Source organism: Podarcis filfolensis, assembly GCF_964270895.1.
Source record: "Podarcis filfolensis genome assembly, chromosome: 2".
Classification (NCBI taxonomy): Eukaryota; Metazoa; Chordata; class Lepidosauria; order Squamata; family Lacertidae; genus Podarcis; species Podarcis filfolensis.
In genome coordinates, this window is record NC_139605.1 from 50,102,671 (window position 1) to 50,122,707 (window position 20,037).

Here is a 20,037-nt window from a genome sequence, read left to right on the forward strand (position 1 = left end):
AGAGATCTATCTGTTTCCCTGATGAAAACCTCCATGCATGATGCATGAGCTAGGAATGGACTGAGCAGCCTCATTCAATCCCATTTCAGTTTCACCGACATTTTACTATCCATCCTATTTCCTACAGATTTTTTGAAAGAACACATGCAAAGTCCACATTTAAATGATACATATTTTGTGCGTGCCCTTTTCAATACTCCCTCCATAAAATATTCATTTTAAACGTAAAATAAATTCTTTTTGTGCCAACCTTTGGCGCATTAGAATTTCATAATGCAAAATCCAACTGGGAGTTGCATTCCAGTTCACCAGCAAGGTAGAGACTATGGTATTGGGTCACTCCACCTCAAATATCTGCTCCATTTCTGGTATGGGTATTTGGGAGTAGAGCTTCAGAGTCATGTGATATCAGGGGCAGGCCTAATAGCCACACTCCCCACTCTTCCATCTATGCAGGGAGTCCCCTTCATGTGATTAATATGTGAAGCAGGGTAATGTGTCTGGAATACCTAGTTAATCCATTCATTCCCACCTCATTCTTTAGGATTCAGAAGCATCTATTTTAGGAATGTCTAATTTCTGACTCCATTTCTTCTGCTGTACTGTAAATGACTTTTTCATTCATCTTGGTATCACAGCACATGTGAATGTTCATTGCAAGGTAACAGAAAAGGCTTACTTTGTGGTTTAGGTAAAGGTCAGATATGGCATGCATGCGAAGGATCAATGTTAGTGCAACTTTTGTTTGACTAACATATGGTATTGTTCCCCATCTCCCACCCCCGCCAACTCCTGAAATGAAATAGGGAAAAGCAAAATGGGAATTGGCAGATATTAAGAAGGCTTCCGTGAATTAACAAATTACGGTAATGAAAGCAGTTATTTTGGGAGAGATCACCCAGGGAAAAAAGTATAAACCGATCCATTCTATTGTCGTAGCTTTATAGTCCAAGGAAATTAGCAACTGACCCCTTACAATTAAAATAAAAAGCTGAAAATTGTTCCTTTGATAAGTGCCAAGCCTAGTGTCAGAGTCCAGAAAGGCAGGTTGGGCATTCCAGGACCACGGATAGCTACAAGTGAGCAACATGCTCTGGCAGAGGTTGAGAGTAGTTTGAGGCCTTTTGAGCCTTAACCTCCAGAGTATGTCTTCTAGGTATTTTAAAGACCTGAAGATGGGCACTCCTCCCCCCTATGCCATTGGAGCAGTAAGGTACTGGGAGAGACATTTGGTTCTTCAGGCTCAGGGGCCCATGACGGTCCTGGCTCTGGTCCTATAGGCCCTGGTGGCATAGGAGGCTCTTCTGGGGGCTCAGGTACAGCTCTGGTCTCATTGAAAACCAGTCTTTTCAATAGGCTTCCAATAGTCCCTGACTATTGACCATGCTAGCTGATGATGGGAGTAATAATTCAAGATATCTGGAGGGCACCAGGTTGCTGTAAGGTGTCTCCTTGAAGCCTAATTCTCTATGCAGAGACACCTTACATATTTCACCACATGGAGGAGACATAGTGGAAGTTCCACTTCTGATATGAGAGAAGTCTGTTTCCCCTCATTTTTTGGTTATGTGTAAATTCATTCAAATGGATATCTTTGTCAAGATGAGGTGGTGATTATGGAGGCAACAGCTCAGACAGATTTCCCATGGTTAATACTGAGCAGCTCACCCAATCTTCCTCTCAATTATGTTAGCTCACACCAGGGCAGGACAGTATAGCATTCCTACTGACTGACTCATCGCCTAAACTCAGTTTACATGAGAGAAGGAGAGAAAGGGGGGGTGTCACTATGGCAACAACAGTGACAGTTCAAGTGACAAAAGGAGGAGGCAGCCAGGGTTGCCTTTTCCTTGTCACTGCAATATTTATTTTCAGAGTGCTGTAGACTTATATTTTAAAAATGAGCATCTTATGTTTCCTTTTGGGGTTATTATAAAGCACCTCAGCCTGGGATAACACCAACTTCTGTTCCTGTCTCAATAAAGCAATGCTTGAACAGAGTCTCTTTGGAATTCCTGTCATCGAGTGCTTCACGATTCCCACCCACCCACCTGCCCCTTGACCACCAATGTACAATGCTGCATTATGATTTTTAAATGAATTCATGTGTTAGAACCAAAAACAACCAAATGGTATTGCTACACCACTAGCCATGGTTACACGGAAATCTCAGAATAGCAGGAACAAAAAAAGTTAATCTATTGTTTCAAAAGCACAAGGCTCCTTTCAATTAGGGGAAGGTCTAGTAGTCACTGTCAGAAATCCAGAGAGAGCCCCTTCCATAAAATTGAGCCATGTTTATTGTTTCCAAAGAAGTTGGTGGTAACTGTATACTTCTGTCTTTCTTAACCAGTAAGATAAAAGCTGCAGGATACAATGAGTAAAACAGAAGTCAACATTACAGGGACAGGCAACCTTGGTAGCTACAGGGTTGCCACACAGGCAGAGGGTGGGTCATTTGTTACCTTTCCACCCCTCGTGTCTTCAACCAATCAACTCCACGGCTGCCATCAGTACCATGAATGGAAAGGGAAATAGAAAAGACCTGTAATGGTTTTAGGGGTTGCTTGTGCGTAAGTTGCCGCCGCTCTGGGCTAGGTTGGCTGGTTAAACCATTTCTCGCTGGACAGCCATCCACTCCGTGGCTGTTCAGTCGCTGGCAGAATCCGTCAGTGGGCGTTTCTTAAACCTTTTCCAACATAAAAGTTGTTTGACGCCCAGTCTCCTCCTACTCTCCCTGCGCGGAAGTCTTCTGCGCAGGGAGGGCGTGGGTAGCGGAGGACCTGTGCTCTCCCCGCTGGTGTCCAGTGAAGAGTCCCGGAGCCTGCTCTCTGCTTCCCCCATTGGCCCCCCTCTATCCCTGGTGTTGCGCTGATTTTCTTCCCCAACCGGAGACCTGCCTCTCTCCCTGCTTGGCCCCTCTCCAGCATCGTTGTGGAGCCTCGCCTCCTCCTCTAGTTCCGATGGCAGTTCCCTGACAAGAGCATACTCTGTCACTTTTACCACCATTCCCCTAGCTCCTGTGCTTGCGAAAGAGATGGCATTAGCAGCAGATCTGACAGGATGGAAGGGGGTGGAAGCCATTGTCTCAGCCATCTCCGAGGCTGCCTGCTGCTATGAGTGGGAGGGAGCTGCCAAGCTGGGGCCTTCCCTCACGGCTTCCCCCACACATCATACTAGATTAATTCCATAAATTAACATGAGCTATTAGGTAAGTAATCAAGGAGTTGGTCCTGAGAATGTAAAGAAAACAAAAAAGTAAAAAAAAACATGTCCCACCATAGTGATACTCTCACTCCCTAGCAGTTAAAGAAATGAAAACCAGGTTGTCAAATGGAAAGGGGGCAGGGAGTATGGAAAAGGTGATTAATAGGGAAATGTTTAACCTCCAAAAAACCAATAGTTCTTTCCCACTATTACCTGAGAAGCAGAGCCCAAATCTTGTTATTTTGAGCACACCATGGACACAGATGGATTTGTCCATACCAGTTCCAAAATGTAGGAATTATGCAAAGTGTTATTGCTCCGTTGATACACACATGTACATCAGGTATCCCTTTCCAACCATACCTACTCTGATAATCCATGCGGTTTGTAAGAATTCTGGGAGTCTAAAAGATGGCATGTGTGAGACAGGGACCCCAGGACAATTGGCTCTTCCAAATGTCTGGTACAGTCAAATGTTAGGTGCATCGAGGTATTCCTGAAATCAATGCTCTACTTGTGCTCTGCTGTTTTTTTTAAATTCCTCTCACTTGAGTGGGATGTAGGTGTGCAGAATGTTCCCTAAACTGTCCCCTCCATGAACATTGTAAAGAGCCCTGACTTTAATAGACTCATTTTCAATAGTCTTATCTAGACATATTGAGGCTGCATGAGCACTTTGCATCTTGGAATCCATAAGGGTTGGAGCTCAGTGTGAGAACTAGCCAATACTGAGCTGGAAGGAGTTCTTTCATCATTCTTTCAGTGCTTAGAGGCAGTGGACTCCAAATGGCTGAGCATTATGAGTAGTCAAAAAAGGTAGTCGAAAAAGAACAAGAGTCTCTTTCAGGGCTTCTTTTCATGCTGCAATTTCATGTGCCTTGGGTTGTGGTTGACAGTCAGCGTAACCTGAGTCTGTGGAATGTTTTGCGAATAGACTTTTGAAAGCTTATAGAAAGGACGTTCTGTCTCCGGTCCAAGAGCTGAGTGATCACTGGAGTTGCGCTTATCTCAACAGGTGCACTTCAGTTTAAGGACAGGCCAGATGGACCAGGCTTTCCACTTCCCTTTCAAACTCAACAAAGGCTAAGTCCTAATTCCGTCCCCCCACTCCAGTAACAAATTTGTCCTTTACAACACTAAGGGGAATGGGAATGGCTTGCATTTGCTGCTCTTTTCATTACGAAGGATGATAGAGCTGTGTACGTCTGCATGTTTCATTACTGTATATGTCACGTGTATGGGCTGTATCATTTGAGCTGGCAGAGGCATTTCAAGAAAAGCAGAGTGCATTAGGTGAAAAAGAACGCAGGGGTTGATGGCATTTGGATTTGGGTTGGTTCTTAGGTGGAAGAGGTTAATAAGCCTGTTTGAGAGTTGTGTTATCACAACTGAAAAATTGGAGGCACAGAAACATTCAAAAAATAAAGCAACATCTTGGTTCAGAAAATGAAAACAACATTTTATTTTCTTTGCCAGTCATAATGGTTAAAGTAGGTCCAAATCAATAGAAGAATCTTCTGCACAAACTCATTGAAGCAGAGGGTGGGACCCTGAAGTTACATGAAAGAGCAGCTGAAAGTTAGGATGGAGGAAGGCCAAGAAGGTGTTTGAAACTTGCTCTGTGAAAAGGCCACAGAAGCAGTAAAGAGAAAGAACAATAACCTTAATATGTTCAGATCAATAAGCAAGAAGGATTAGGGTGGGACAAAAAAGAACAAAGCTTTGAAACCCACCTTTGGCCTTTCTTTTGATGGATCCAAAGTGCCTCGATAATGTGACTTTACTGTTTATGTTAAGCTGGACACAGTTTGCTCATTGGGAAGGTGGGCAATGAGCAATTGGCTGCTGAAAAGCCATAACTGCTTGCCAGACTGGAAGCTACACCAGGAGGGCATGGCTTCAGGGAAGACAGGAAACGGAGCTGGAACTTGAAAGAGACCATAGAAGTTTTATTTAGGTTGGGTAACTGATTTTAAGATTTCAGAGTGATGCACTATGTTGCTTTGGGACTCGCACTGCCTGCACTTCCTTCTCTTTGGCTATTTAACCCAAACACACAAGGGCCAAGTGTTCCCACGCACACTATGTGCACCTGCTCTATCCCTGACTTTCCCATGTTGAGTGAGATCTAAAGGTTACTTTGAAGTGCATTTTTCCTGAACACCAACAGAGCCAAGTGCAAAGCAGAGGCTCTGTGAATAGGGTGCCTCTGAACACATGCTCAGTCCAAGTTACAAGAAAGGAGATTCCAACTAAATACCCATAAGAACTTCCTGATGCACAAAAGGCTACTTCTCTAGTTATATCTGAATCACTCAGGAAGAATCCACATACCTTTACTTGGACCATGAAATTGTCACCAAATATTAAGAAAGTTTTAAGTTCTCCAGAACTTTTTTCACGATGGATTTTAAGCAAAATCTATCTATCTATCTATCTATCTATCTATCTATCTATCTATTTATCATCTATCTGTCATCTATCTATCTAGCTAACTAACTATCAATCTATCTATCTGTATATAGTGTGTATGCGTTGGGTTGAACATGATGTTGGAGTCCAAAAATCTACACTTTGAAATGTAACTGTGTTATAATTAATGTCCTGGCTCCTGCCCCAAACCAGTAACAGGTTCAATTGCTTGCAAGTAAAGAATTTTTATCATAGCATTCTAATTGTACACACTCAGAAGCTAGAAAATAGAATAATTTAATCCAGGTGCTTTTACAAGGCAAAGGGTAACAGAAATAAGTCTGGCCAGGAGCAAGGGCTAAGGTTCAGGAGTCCTAGATTAGTGACTTCCAAGACTGCAAGGGAGCTGTGAAGTTGTTCCAACAAGTTTCACCACCTACGCACCAAACTTTTAAGCAGAGTCGGAGAAGGCCAGACTACTCACAAGTGTCTCCATCCCTATGGGGATTCCTGGGTTGCAGGCAGGCACCCCACCTAGGAGGTTGAATCTCTTCTCTTATCTTGATGCATTGCCTCTCCTGGGAGACAGTGCTGGGCCCACCTGCCCCTCTGAACCCTCACCCTCTGTCAGAGCAGGTTATACTCCTGACCCCTCCTTATCCACCACAGGTGGGAAAGAGGCAGTCTCTGGGTCTCCCACATCCTCAGTTGATCTGGTGATGTTGATCTGGTGATGTTGATCTGGGGGCTGTTGGGGGGGAGAACTTGATCAAGAAGTCTCTGCTGAGTACCCCCCCATCTTGTCCTACTCCCATGCCAAATCCTCATCTTCAAGTGCCTCCCACTCTTGGTCTGAATCAGAGAACTCAGAGAGGGAACCATGGCAATTAAGTGCAGGAGATGTTACACAGACAGAATTAAATTAATCTTTGTGAGGTTGAAAGCAGATTTCAGGAAGTGTTGAGAGCTGATGGGGGGGGGGAAGGATAGTGGTTGCTACCACATTAAAAAAAAATTAAAATCCAGCAATTACTTGAGACAGTCTTCAGGACTGATTTTGGAACATATAGGTCCTTTGTGAAGCAGGGTAGAATCTGTACAGAGGCAGCAGTCTACGGATACATGCTGGACCAGATCTTGTCATTCATATGAGACAGTGGGATATTTCCACATCCAGAATAAGGGAGAAATTCATCTCAATTTGCATTTAAAGCTGAACATACTTCATCCATAGTTTTCCAAAACAGCATGTGAACAGAAACTCAGCCACACTTCACAGCCACAATTCTCCACATTTTGCAATGCAGTTTTCTCCAGCCAAGTGATGCATACAAAATTATTAGGCAAAATTCCACGCAAAAAATGTGTACATTGAAAGATATTCACACTGGAATGCTGATGAATTTTCATAATAGCTTTAATCCCTGCCCCTCCCAAACTGATATGGAAATGTGGAGAAATAAACTTAAGAGTGGAAAAATGAGAAACCAATAATGACAGATTCACCTAACATATTCCAAATACAAGAGTATCTCAAGAGAGTCACCCTGCCTTGTTAAAACTGATCATAGAATTACTGGACTCAAAAATCTATTTTATATGCTTAAAGTCTTTATTAATAAGCACCCAGTAGCCAGAAGGAAAGGGGGTGGGTGAGAAAGAATACAGAAATCACAAGGTGTCTGAAAAAGCCCAAAGACCATCAAACTATTTGTCCTTAAGCGGCTTGCTGTAGACATTACACAACCTCCAGAAAAACAAAAACAAAATAAATCTAGATTATAGTGCGCTACAAGCAGGGTGCAGGAGGCAGCCATCACACAGAAGCCTTCTGCACAACAGGTATAAGCCCATAATCATATGATGATACATGGTGTTTACCACTGGAACCAGAATGCCGGCCTTGATCTCGGGCTATGAAATTATCACAGTAAAAACACACAGCTTCTGTTCCAAAGTATCTCTCTGTTACTCCTATTACTTTTTAAAGGTCTCTGTTGAACTGACACTGTCAAAGCTATTCCTATGGTTATCACACCAGCAAATGGAAAATTTCCATACAGTTATACATCTTGGTGGCTTTTGTGATAGCTCACTTCTAAACTACCACCTCCAGAGTTTTGCAGTGCTAGTAGCAGGACAGAGGCCAACTCTGTTAGGCTTCTGTTAGGAGTTATCAGGCTTCTCACTTGCTTCAGAGACCTAGTTCAAACTAAGGACCATGGTGCTGCACAACAGTAAATTAATCAACGCAGAGTCTTCTTTATAAACAGAATAAAACTTTTACTTGAGAAAATAAATTTGTTCATAAACAGCATAGTTGAAGAGCATACACAGAGTGCTCATAGCAGCTGTATGATTCTTCACAGAGGCACAGTCTTACTTAGTGATTTACTAGAGTCCTGGAGCCACTCTGTCTGCCTTAGCTTTACATAACAGCACAACAGCTCTATTCCACAGACTACTCCATACTTGTTTTTAATACTTGATTGGGAGCTGCCTAGAGTGGCTGGGGAGACTCAGCCAGATGGGCGGGGTATAAATAAATTATTATTATTATTATTATTATTATTATTATTATTATTATTATTACTACTACTACTACTACTACTACTACTACTACACAATCCATACAGCTCCCTGACTGAGGCCCACAGATAGGCTGGCTACTTTTTATAGGGAGAATGAGTCATCGCCCAAGATGAGTCACGAGTCACAGTAACTTAGCAGTTTGCTGTTAACAGTTAGCAGTTAGCAGGCTTGAATGACTGTGTAGGCCTTGTAGGCCTTACTGCTTCTGCTCTCAAGAACCTTTGTCTCATGACACATGAAGTCCCCATGTCCCTCTGGAGGCAACCTCATTTCTTTGAAACAGGAACAGAGGGGAGAGTGTAGGAATTAACCCCCTACTGGCTGGACAAGATGTCCGCGTACGTCCCTGCCCCTAAAGTCCAAAAGTTGTGCAGAACAGCAGCAAGTAACAGCTGGCTATGCATCATCCAGACCTAGCAGGGTCAGAGGAAAATGACACAGCTGAGGGCAGGCTCAGGTCAAGTCTGAAAACAGCAGCTGAGAGTCTGAAGGGACAAACTTTTAAGGGAGTGATGTGCTTATGTTCACTCATTTTAGGCACCAATCAAGAAAATGTAGCCCAAACAAGATGTTAAGAATAATCCTCCAATCAAATTGATTTCTTTGAAATTATTTGAATACTAGTTGTCAGGATCTCTCTCTCTCTCTTTCAATGCACTTGCAAAATTCTGCTTGTCAGCTCTGTCTGGATGAATACAATATTAGCAATTCATTCACAGTCTCCTACACTTGTTTGATATCACCATGAGAAATAAAATTGGGGATCTATGCCGACATGTTCTTTGGCGCTATTTTTATCAAAGTTTAGCTGTACATTTTTAGCATTGCCCAAAAACCCCCACATGATGCGATGTGGAATTTCCACAGCTTCCTTTGGTTTCACTGCTCTTTCATATTGAGTGGTTACAACAGGGATGGCTAATGTGGTACTTGCAGGTGCCAATCTTGACATAGATATGGGGTCACCAACCCAGCGCCCACGAGCACCAGCGTGACTGCCAGTACTTCCTTTGGCACCTGGAAAATGTTTCAGAGATTGTTTGCTCGTCCTGCTGTTTACACTCGTTTGGAGTCTTAAACATGCCTTCATTTTGTTGGATGCCAGGATTGGACAGCACTCATCAATTCTGTACAGAGAAGTGTTGCAAAGTATGAGTGATTGCAGTGGTGGCTAATATAAGTGCCTTTTTTCTCATTGATGGGTACCATTTTGTGGTCTTATCTCTTTTTCTGCTTTTTAAAAATAGGTTGCAGCCATTTGGGGTTGCACCACCCCATGACAGCCTTTTTGCAATGGGAACCTACATGACTTTATCAAGTTTCTAACTGTGCCCACTGGCCCAAAATTACCGTATTTTTCGCTCTATAACACGCACCCGACCATAACATGCACGTAGTTTTTAGAGGAGGAAAACAAGAAAAAAAAAAATGTAAACGAAACAGTGGATGTATTATTTTTGTGGTTCATGCTTTGGCCATAGACATGTGATCTGACAGTGAGTTTGTAGTAGACCAATGCAAAAATCCTGAGGATCCATGTGGATCCATGCTTTGTAACCACGTTTTTGCACCACTGTGGCCCCAGGCCACAGTGGGTGCGTGATTTTTTTGGTGCAGGCTGTAGCCATGGACATGTAATGTGATCTGATGGTGAATTTGGGGTGACCCAGTGCAAAAATCCTGAGGATCCATGTGGATCCGTGCTTTGTAACCACGTTTTAAGTGGGGAGGGAAGGAAAAGCACTCAAGGGACAAGGAGCACGCGTGGGGTGTGTGGAGAAGGATGCTGCTAATAATGCAGAAGAGGGGTTTAAGGGGAGAAGGAGCACGTGTGGGGTGGGTGGAGAAGGATGCTGCTAATAATGCAGAAGAGGGGTATAAGGGGAGAAGGCTCCTCTCCTCTCCCACTTTGCTCCTTTAAAGCAAGCAGGCTCTGCTTTTCTCCCTCCTCCCCTGTCAGGGAACTGACATCGGAGCCAGAGGTGGAGGCAAGGCTCCCAAGCGATGCTGGAGAAGGGCCCAGCAGGGAGAGAGGCAGCTCATCAGCTGGGGAAGGAAATCAGCGTAACACCAGGGATAAAGGGGGGCAGATGGGGGAATCGGCGAGGGGGCTCCAGGACTCCTCGCCGGAGACCAGCGGGGAGAGCGCGGGTCCTCCGCTGCCCACACCCACCCTGCGCAGAAGACTTCCGCGCAGGGAAAGTAGGTGTAGACTTGGCGTCAAAGAACTTCTTTGCTGGAAGAAGTTCAAGAAACGCCCACTGACGGATTCTGCTAGCGGCTGAACAGCCACGAAGTGAATGGCTGTCCAGACAGAAAAGGTTTAACCAGGCAACCTAGCCTAGAGTGGAGGTAACTTACGCACGAGCAACCCCTAAAACCATTACATCCCCGCTCATCCCCAGCTTAGCGAGCTGAAAAACTTTGCTGCTATGTAGCGAGCTGAGTGGGGAGGAGAGAGGGACAGAGAGCCTGCTTGCTTTAAAGGAACCAACCGGACAGGCTCCTCTCCTCTCCCGCTTTGCTCCTTTAAAGAAGCAGGCTCTCTGTCCCTCTCTCCTCCCCACTCAGCGGCTCTTCTCCCGCTTTGCTGTTTCAAAGCGAGCCACGGAGGAGGGAAGGAAGGGGAACCATGGATCCTCTGCTCACGACTGCAGCAGATCCCCCCCCCCGCCACCCATAGGCATTCCCTCCATAACACGCACAGACATTTCCCCTTACTTTCTAGGAGGAAAAAAGTGAGTGTTATGGTGCAAAAAATACGGTACATATTCTCAAAAGAGCCGTCCATCAGTCACTTTAATAGCAATGATTTCTATAATGGGAGAAGCCATACCCATGGGACTTCTGCTTCCCTCAGAGCTCCTAAAGGGACACAACCTCTATCCCCTCTCTGCTAAGAGATGAATGGCAAGTGACTTGCACTGCAACCTCCCCCTTTTCTATTTTGTCACCCTTTTTCAAAACTCCTTCAGGGAATTACAATGATGTCTTGATGTATACAGTCTGGGCTTGATTGTTGCTGTCACATTGTTAGGCAACAATTGGTAACTACTGGTGTTGGGTGGGTCACATGCTACGTTTTCACCCAGGGAGGTGGAGCAGTAGCATGGGGATTTACCCCTACGCCATGGGACCTGACCACAGGGAAGCAGCGGCAGTATACGTTAACTGTGCCTGAGTTTCAGTAGTTTACCATTCTGCCTCCTTCACCACAGGAAAATAACAAGGGTTTAATAAAACTAAGGAAGAGTCTAAAGAAGAAGCAATCATTGTATCCAAAGGAAAATAAGCAAAGGATATGCATGTTCCAACTACAACAAATAATGTCCTGCAGACGCCTAGTAAAATCAACTTGAAATGCAGCAACAAATCCACCCCTGCAGGGAGAGGGCAGGAGAAGTCATTTAAGCTCTACTAGTTACCAAGTCATGTAACAATCAACACATTTCCCTGCTTTCATGAAATTGTTTGTGATCTTTTCCTGCAGCATGAAGTTGCTTGGAAGTCATTTGTGGGAAGAAGCATCCTCCATTCACATCTGGTTTCAGTTCAGATTGGAACCAAATTCCTGTACCAACTAATAGGCCCATCCCAGTTCTGATTCAAAGCTGTTTACTACACACACACCCCTCAAGAGTTGAAAGTGGTCTACAATAGGAAGCTCCTAGTCAACTCTGGTGGACTGAACACAATGCGCTGTTTTGCTTGTGATGTTTTAATATATCCATAAGCTATTGAGCCAGGGTATTCTGCTAGATAAAAGTATAACAGCCAGGCCTATCACCCTCTCATAAATAAAATGGAGAAATCACAGCAGCCCATTGTCTTCCTCTTGTCTTGGCCAAGGTCTTTCACAGTCTTATTACTTTATCATTTATTTAAGTCACCCTTTATCAAATCAGATTTCAAGTCCATGTGTAACACACTATCCTTCCATAGAGAAACATAGCACCCACTGATTTCTATGGGAAATGTTTATGGCGTTTGGGACAGGAATGGGCTTCAATGACTACTAGCTATCAGTGGCAACCAGACACTATGGCTATATACGACTTCCACTCTTGGAGACTCTGAATTCTGGTTGCTGGGAATCATTCCCAATAGAATGCGTACAACCATTTTCTCACACTGACTTCTTAGTGATGATTCCACATCAGGCCAGGCTTTCTATTTTTCATTACTTTATAGTCCTTCCCATTATTAATTAATTATCCATTCATTTCATCCAGCTCAATGTTCCCAGAGCTTTTACCATAGAAGCAAAACTTTCCCCAAGCAATTTACCTTCGCATCTTCTTTCCTTGTTCTTCGTTGACTATGTTAACCTAAACTACATTAAATTTCCCAGTTAGTAATCTATGTTGTTTCTGCCTTTTCTCACTCTTGAGCTACCAATATTCTTGCTGCCGTAACGTATTAATTCATTTCCTGAATCTGATCCAATGCCTTCCAGATAAGTCAATAAGATTCTTATTGGTTCAATGGAACTTCTATTCCATTCATTCTTTGGTGACAATGACAATGTAGCCGTCATATTTGGCTGCACAGTGATATCATAAAGGGTGAATAAAGTCATCCCACTACTCAAGCTGAACAAGAACTGAACCTATTTATTCTCTGAGTTGTATACAATAAAGATAAAAAGGTAAAGGTAAAGGACCCCTGACAGTTAAGTCCAGTCGCGAACGAATCTGGAGTTGCGGCGCTCATCTCGCTTTACTGGCCGAGGGAGCCAACGTTTGTCCGCAGACAGTTTTTCCAGGTCATGTGGCCAGCACGACTAAGCCGCTTCTGGTGAAAGCAGAGCAGCGCACGAAAACACCGTTTACCTTCCTGCTGGAGTGGTACCTATTTATCTACTTGCACTTTGACGTGCTTTCAAACTGCTAGGTTGGCAGGAGCTGGGACCGAGCAACAAGAACTCACCCCGTTGCAGGGATTTGAACTGTTGACCTTCCGCTACAATAAAGGTAGAAAAGCTATAATGCAGATAAATTTAGGATGGATAAGGCTATCAGCAGCTACTAGACACAATGGTTATGTTCTATCCCAACATCAGAGGGTGTATGCACCTGAATGGCAGGTTCTGGGAATCACAAATGGGGAGAGTGCCGTTATGCTCAGGTTCTGCTTCAAGGGTTTCCACAGGCATCTGGTTGGCCACTGTGAGAACAGGATGCTAGACTAGAAGGGCAATTGGCCTGATTCAGCAAGCTCCTTTTATGGTTTTTGTTAAAATTAACTATAAAATTAGAAAACTTGCTTAAAATGCCTGCTGAATGAAGAAGGCTGCAAGTTCAATGGGGAGGGGGCTTGTCTGGGAGAGAGTTCCACAGAATTGGGCCTACAATATGGAAAACACAGCTCCTGTTGGCTATGAGCTGTGCATCTGGGCCATGAGGGATTACTAACAGTGACTCACTTGAAGGCCTCAGTGATAGGGTAGGGATATAAGGAATCAGGTGCTATCAGTGCTCCCTGCCTTGTCAAATGTCAGGCGGCAGAGAAACCAACCCTTACAACAGGTTGCCAGGAATGGATAAGACCAGGAAAAGTCCTTACCATCTGCTTTTATTCAATATTTACAGAAAGACGTTTGGGAATGTAGCCTCTTGGAATAATGGTGTTGCTCCAAGTGACCCTCTATCCCCTTTTCTCCAATGTCCTCATTCGTCACCTTCTCCCCTACGGGTGGCACCGAGGGCCCTTTGATTCTGAGCCCTTTGCTCTACTACTTTCAGTGCTCACCGGGTTCTGCGAGAAGGGGGTTCTGGAATGCTTTCTAAGGACACTATGTCCATCAGCTGTTGCCTTCCTGGTTCTTCCTCCTCCTCTTCTCCCATTATTTCCCAGCTTTCGCCCTCATCTGCCTCTGAGCTGTGACTTTCCTCACACCCTTGTTGTAATTCTGCACTGTCTTCTTCTTCTCTGGAGGGGTCAGGCTGGGAAGGGGGTCTCCACCATTCCTCTTCTGCCCAGTCCCTGACATCAAATGACACAATAACAGTTTAATTGTCTGTCAGCATAAGATTTTTGTCCCAATCTCACCGTAGTCACACACACACGGCTAGTTCTTTGGACAAAATGGGGATGGGGGTGTGCACTAGGGTGAACATCCGAATGTGTACCCCCATCCACATTTTGCACCCCCCAATCAATGAAACGTGACTGAATTGGGGTCAAGGAGTGTCATCTTCACTGCGTTCACAATGAGGACATGTTTCCCTCTTTCTTGAGGAGCGTATTTTGTGCAACACAAAAAATGTTTGCAAAGCACGACCTGTTACTGCGGTGTTTACATTCCAGAGACTTCCTCCAATTACTTAAATTGCTTAAATTTTTCCTTGTCTTCCAGATCTTAGCACTTTCCTTGCTGATAGGCATATCCAATAAACCGTCGGCACAGAATGACAGCTGGTGCTGCCGCTTAACCTGCTCCGTAACCCCAGCACTAATACTTTCTTCCTCTAGAAATTCCAGACAGAAGCATCAGCTGTCCTGACAGCACAGTTAACCTCATTTGAAAGCTTACTTCCTCTTGCTCATGCAATCTCTAGCAGCAGCATCATATTTGGGTGGCTTTGTTTGAACAGGGCACATGTCTCCTGTCCTTCCCCTGAGGAGGTCTGTCTTGGAATGTGTTGCTGAACTGTCTTTCAGCAATGTGCTGGCATGTCAATAGCAGTTGAGGAGTCCTTTTCACGTGGTGGAGGGATGCAGAACCTGTGGCCCTACAGACTCCAACTCCCATCAGCCTCGGTCAGTGTGGCCAATGGCCAAGGATGACGGGGGCTGTAGTTCAGCAACATCCAGAGAGCCACTGGCTCCTCTCACTCCTGCTGTAGAATATCAGATTCCAAGAGCACATGGTCCAACTCATCCTTAGCAGTGAGCAAACCTCGTAACCATTGGAATTTGGTTTTCATCACAATAGCAACCAAATATTTGCTATGTTACTAGAAACAGCAGGCATGGTTCCAGGGGTCTGATTTCTTGGAAATGGATTTGTCTTAACCATTTGAACTTAGGGTGTATCCACTCTGCAGACTTAAGACTGGTTTAACAACCCTTTACTCTCCCCAAGGGATCCTGGGAAATGGAGTTCTACTTGGACGGCTCACAATTTTCAGCATAATTCTCGGCACCATCACCAGTGTATGGTTCCCAAGAAGCTTTTGGGGAAAGACCAGAGACCAGATAGCAAACCAGTTAAATCTCTCTCTCTCTCTCTCTCTCTCTCTCTCTCTCTCTCTCTCTCACACACACACACACACACACACACACACCTGCTTAGTATGTATGTACAAGGAGCAGTGCTCACCAACCCCATGGATTTCTCAACCCCTGGCCAACCCCCAACACTTTTACAACCCCAAACTACTCCATCCTCTCACAGCTCCAAGCACCCCATATCCTCAAAGTGCCTTCAAACCCTACATATCCTCACAGGTCCTTCATATCCTTCCAGTACTGCTTTCCCCCCTGCCCCCAACCTCTGCTGTTGTTTAAAGCTGTCATTTAAAAACCTAGCTTCTCCTTTGCTCTCCTCCCCTGCCTCCTGACTTCCTGCAGATCCAAGATGGCAATGTGGGGATCATCCCCAGTGGGAATGTGCAATGCAAGCCTTACACACATGTATGGGCACGCACACATCTCATGCCTTTTGTTCTGTGAGGTTTAAGAGGGATGGAGGTAGGCTTTCTATCTGGCTGGCATTTTATCAACTGACCTGAATGCGCAGTAGTGAGGAATGTGCTGAACCTGATTTAGTCCACTCATTACCTTCCTCCTGTGTAATGCAACATGGGATATTCCTGGATCGTAGTGCTGATCTAGTGGGTGGGGTGAGAACCGCCAGCAACAGGGAAATGGGGTGGGGTGGGGGACGAAGGTCTGGAGGTAGCTGAGCTATTTGAAAGGAAAAGGTAGCAGCCCCAAATATATAGAGGCTGTTGAAAAGATACTATTGTGATTGCTTTGGACAGAAACAATATACCTGAATGAACTGAAGTTAGAATAATCCGCGCTTTGGGACTCTGCATAAGAGAAAAATCTTTAAAACAAAATTGAACCCTATTCAGGACAGCAAACGGTCATAGCCTGATAAATGAAGACTGATTCTGCTTCCTAACTTTGCTTTTATTCCCTGATTCCCCATCCCGTTCCATTCTCTGTCTACTATAAATTTCTTGAAAAAACGCAGCCAGCATCCTTCCCTGTATATCCACCCCATACCTAACATGGTGGGTGCCTGCCTGTAGGAGCTGCTGTAACACAAACAATAGTTAAACTTGTGAATGACAAATGGGGAAAGTGCAGTGAGGATGGATTATGCGGTGATTTGTTTTCTCTGGATTGCCATTCTTTCCCCTAGAACAAATTTGTACATGCTGCCCTCCCCTCCCAAGAAAGGGGGAGAGAGAGAGAAGGAAACAATTAAGATTTGCTGCCCCAATACTTGCCAAGCAGCAAAGCACTTTGGATTCCTGTCTCAGCTGGCTTCGAGCCCAAATGGAAGCCATTCCTTGCAGACAATGATGTCCTGCCAGCTTCACAATCTCGCAGCAGGAAAACACACTAAGTCTAAAGAAAATTGATGATTTTGTGCTTGTACTTGCAAAAGCTCCATTTCAGGAGATGGCGGGCTCCGAAGAATCCCACGTAAACGGCTTGAACTTTGGCTTGCATACCAGTGCACAAAAAGGAAATGACAACTGCTTACAGTCACTACTGGAGGAATGAGGATCCCGCTCTGCTCCTCGCTTTGTTTGCATTGCTGTTGTGCTTTGTTTGCAGAGCATGACCAAATGGGGTGTGCCGTCAACCAGCAGAGAACAGCCTAGAAGAGGTCAAGCATGTGCAATTTGCACTACCAACTAAAAGCCAACTCACAGGGCCAGGGCCTGTATTTTAACCCTCACCTTGCTGATTTGCACAATACCCACTAGTCTGCCACTTGCCATTACGTGAACACTTTGTGGAAATCAGCGAGCTGTTATGATAGACAGCGACAGGTGCATTCAGGTGCATAGCAGGGATGTTCCACCCAGCCTTTGCAACAACGGCAGTGATTTGTTTAGAAGGGCGAACAATTGAGGAATATGTCGCAAAGGTGAGAAAGCCTCAGTAACTTTTTTACAGCTCGAACAACAGCATTGACTTGCTCATGAGAGCCATTATTCTTGAGCAAATGGAGGCCACCCATTTCTCTTTGAATTGTAGCACAGCAGCCACCATAGGTGAGGTGACATTTGCTCTGTTGGGGGAAGGGGTGCTTAATTTCCTGCAATATTTCCCCCCCAAGCTGTCTTTTCCAGAATTTAGAGAAAGTGTGTTTTAATTCCTAACATATCCCCCCCCTCCAAGATTAGCATATTCCACTGCTAACTGCGCAGGAGACTACAGACATTTGTTTATCATCATTACCATTATTATTTTATTTATACCCTGCCCATCTGGCTGGGTTGCCCCAGCCACTCTGGGCGACTTCCAACACACACAAAATTAATAATAATACATCAAACATTAATACTAACTGTCAGAGCTGCCCAAGGTCCCAGCTCACAAAGGACCAACGCTGCTTCGTTGTTAAGTACAAAAGTCTTTATTGAAGTTCAGTTTCACTTCCAGAGCCGCAGCGTGCAGCTCTACGTCTCAACTGTCAGACCGCTGATGCTCCGTCTGAGTCTCCTCCCCCTTGACACCAATTTAAGATTCTAGCCTTGCTCCACCTTCTCCGCTGCTCCTTTCTCCTCTGGGTCCGCCTGCCCGCCGGGGTTCCGCCCTTTCTAGCCTCTTCTCCCGCTGATTCCCCTGAGCCTTCTCCCTCCCTCCGGCGGGCTTTAGGAGCTGGTTCCCCATCCGGGTCTCCTGCTGTTCCCCGCGCCTGTACATTTGAACTTGGCGCGCGCGCCCAGCCGGTAACTTTTCTCCTGACCGTTTCACTGCTGCTGCTGTCACTGCTTCCCCCTCTGGGGGGGCTGGCTGCAACTGACCTCCCCTCCGTTGGAGGTGTGGTCAGCCCTGACTCACTCTCTCTCCCCGCTGGAGGAGACGCTGGCCCTGACACATGTGACTCTTCCCCCCCACTACGCTCTGGTGGGGAAACTGGTCCCGATCCCCCACTGCTGCTTTGGGGTTCCCCTCTGGCTCCTTGTTTCTGGTGCGTCCCCCCTGGGACCCCCCTTGCCCTGACCATCGGCGCCCCCTTCTGGGAATCTTCTGATTCGCTGGAGAAGCTCATGGAATCTCTCGGGCCACTGTCATACTCCCCTCCGCTGCCCTCGGATTCTTCCCCTTCGCTCTCCATTTCCTCTCTCCCCAGTGCTCCTGCTCCTGAGTCCCTGACACTAACAATCAGATCCTTTACAAAAAGTCACAATAACTTTAAAATAAACAACTTATACCAAATAAAGCAATATGCAATAATGCATTAGAACCCAATAGTAAACACTAAAATTAAACATCAACAAGTAATAATTAAACAGTTTACACTTTTCAATTACAATAAAGTATTACTTATCTATAATCGATAAAAATAGCAGCAAATCACAATACATAAAATGCCACAAATACAAATACAAAACGATGTAAAAGGATTAGATTAAGAAACAAGGACACACAACTTATAAAATTATTTTAAACAAAACAAAACAAGAAACTATCCCTGAACTCTCCTCTGCTGTTCTCAAAGTCATGGTCTGGGAAAGGCTCCCAGGGGTGGGGCAAGGCAGGTGGAAGCCATTGCCTGCAGACAGTCGCTCTCCCCTCAGTTCTTCCTCTGGAGCAGAGCAGGTCATTGGTGTTACATGAATGTGTGTGTTTGTCATAAGTGAGTGTGCAAGTGAATGACCATTCCCTAGAGCTCTTAGGGTAAATTTCATCAGAAGAATTTGAAAACAGAACCTCTATGCAGTTTCTCACATTCTTGGAAGTGGGTGCTCTTATAGAGAGTCTCTGTTCAGGTAGGTAGCCATGTTGGTCTGATGCAGTGTGTATCTGAAGAAGTATCCATGCACACAAAAGCTTATACCCAGAACAAACTTAGTTGTTCTCTAAGCTGCTACTGGACAATTTTTTAATTTTTTAAAATTTATTATAGAGACTCTGTGTCATTGGGCTGGCACACTCATAGTGAGATTTAAAAACATTAGCAGCACAGTCCTACACATGTTTACTCAGAGGTAGGAAGGGAGAGATCAGTGTGTATCTGGTTCATGTAACTTTCTCAAGCATTCTTCTACACACAGTACATAATGACTAGAGATGGATGAATCTATCAGTTTTGGTTTCTCTCCATTTCTCCGTTTTCCAACCATAAGTTCACTTCACATTTCTATATCAGTTTGCATGAAACAAAGAGCATTCATGAAAATTCATCAGCCTTTCAGTGCAAATTTCTCTCAACAGACATGTTTGCAAGCAATTTTTCTTAATATAATGCATTTTTGTATGCTATTTTCACTAATATACCCCAGTACAGTGGTACCTCAGAACTCGAACGTAATCTGTTCTGCAAGACCGTTTGACTTCTGAAACGTTTGAGTTCTAAGGCGTGGCTTCCAATTGGCCGACAACTAGGATTTTGCACAGCACAAGCCGCGCTGGACATTCATGTTCTGAGGAACATTCGAAAACCAGAGCACTTACTTCCGGGTTTTCGGCATTCAGGAGCTGAAGCATTTGAGAACAGAGCCATTCGAGTTCTGAGGTACCACTGTATTTGCATTTTTGCACACATTACTTGAGTGAAGAACTGCACTTCAAAATTTGGAGAAGTTTGAATTTTGAAGAATGGCCATTTCAGTTCACATATTGCTTCAA

General features: G+C 44.7%; 1 long non-coding RNA gene across 1 annotated transcript in view; it reads right to left on the minus strand.

Annotated features, from left to right (window-relative positions):
- The window catches only part of LOC310757900, a 40,398-nt gene extending 23,547 nt beyond the window's left edge, over positions 1-16,851 (minus strand). Inside the window, exons 1-2 of the long non-coding RNA XR_014545555.1 lie at positions 16,829-16,851; positions 13,777-13,899 (exon numbers count right to left, since the gene is read on the minus strand). This is a non-coding gene — a long non-coding RNA (uncharacterized lncRNA). The remainder of the gene's footprint in view (positions 1-13,776; positions 13,900-16,828) is intronic.
- Between the last annotated feature and the right edge of the window lie 3,186 nt (positions 16,852-20,037).